The sequence below is a fragment of the Colobus angolensis genome, unplaced genomic scaffold (genome assembly GCF_000951035.1).
Source record: "Colobus angolensis palliatus isolate OR3802 unplaced genomic scaffold, Cang.pa_1.0 Scaffold300, whole genome shotgun sequence".
NCBI classification, from domain to species: domain Eukaryota; kingdom Metazoa; phylum Chordata; class Mammalia; order Primates; family Cercopithecidae; genus Colobus; species Colobus angolensis.
Genome location: NW_012116267.1, coordinates 2,151,473 through 2,152,935, shown reverse-complemented (window position 1 = coordinate 2,152,935; position 1,463 = coordinate 2,151,473).

Below are 1,463 nucleotides of genomic sequence, written 5' to 3'. Positions count from 1 at the left end.
ATGTAGAGCTTCCTATGTGCATATGTATACTTTCTTGGGGAAAAATAAAGTCACATCATTTTATTTTACTTTGCGAGGGATCTTTGGCACCGCCCCTCCCCCTCCCCCAATTCCCACACCCGTTAAGAATAAATTAAGAATCACTGTTTCGGTAGTTTCCAAGTGAATTCCACAGAGAGAGGAACTGTCATTCATTCACACATTCATTCAACAAACTTAAGATTTGCTACGCACCCATCGCTGTGTACGGTCCTGGGATTCAGAGATGAGTAAAGCAATCCCTGCCTTCCAGGGGCTCAAGCTCTCCTGTCATCGGGACTCAGTTACTTAAACTCACTAAATATCCTGAAGGTAGGAGTTTATAGAGTGGTTTTGAGGATCACATGAATAAACACACAATACACGGGTAATTGAAAAACGAAAACAAAACCAACATGGTCGTTTGCAGAAGAGGCACAGAAAAAGGGCCTCTGCCTAGACCTGGGGAGGTCAGGGAAAGTACTGTGGACTGGTAACAGCTGGCCGGGGTTCCTACGAGAGAAAAAGAACTATACCCACAGAACCAGACCCTGTCTTTTAAAAAAAAAAAAAAGGCCTGGCACGGTGGCTCAAACCTGTAATCCCAGCACCTTGGGAGGCTGAGGCAGGGGGATCACTTGAGGCTAGGAGTTTGACAACATAGTGAGACCTCACCACTACTTTTTTGTTTTAAAAAAGAGTTAATACAAAATAAAATGAAAATAAAAGGGTAAAAGAGCCACTGGCAAAGTCTTGAGTGGATTAAAGCCAGCTCAGCTAACTTTCACAGCAGACTGTATCATTTAAAAAGGGGAAAAAAGCACATCTCTGTTACATTGCTTAGGAAGTAATGCTCGGTATATACCCTGGGACAGTCTTATCTATTTGTTACGTTTCCTTCCAGCCCACTAGTCTGTGTGACCAGAAGAGGGAGAGAAAGATCTGAGAGCTCTCTAAGTAACAGAACTTAAAACATCAGACAGAGAAGAGTATATTATCTTGGTGACGGTAATTCTCAATGAGGAAGATCCTGGGGAGGGATGTTCTGTGGGAGAAATGCCTGCAAGTTTATTTGTTTAATAGGTTTGTTTATTCAGTTTATTGAAATTCCTTTCCCAGATGGGGAGATCTGAAACTTCTCTTTTCATGAAGGAAAGAAAAGTCGCATGCTAGAGACGGCAGGTCTTTAGAACGGCAGCAGCAAACCCACTGCTGGGATGATGGGGCTTTTACTAGTGGCTAGTCACAGCTTCACCTCCTGCCTGTGCTCCTTCCAGCTGTGTTGACATCCACTTGCCCCATCTGTGAACCGTGTTCAGCTCCGTTTTCTGAGCCCCCTTATCTTTCTGTCCATACCTGTTACAACTCTTTGCACATTGCATTGTGTTTGATTTGGTCTCTCCCATTCAACCGAGCCTTTCACAGAGTTCCTGTCATCTCTGAAG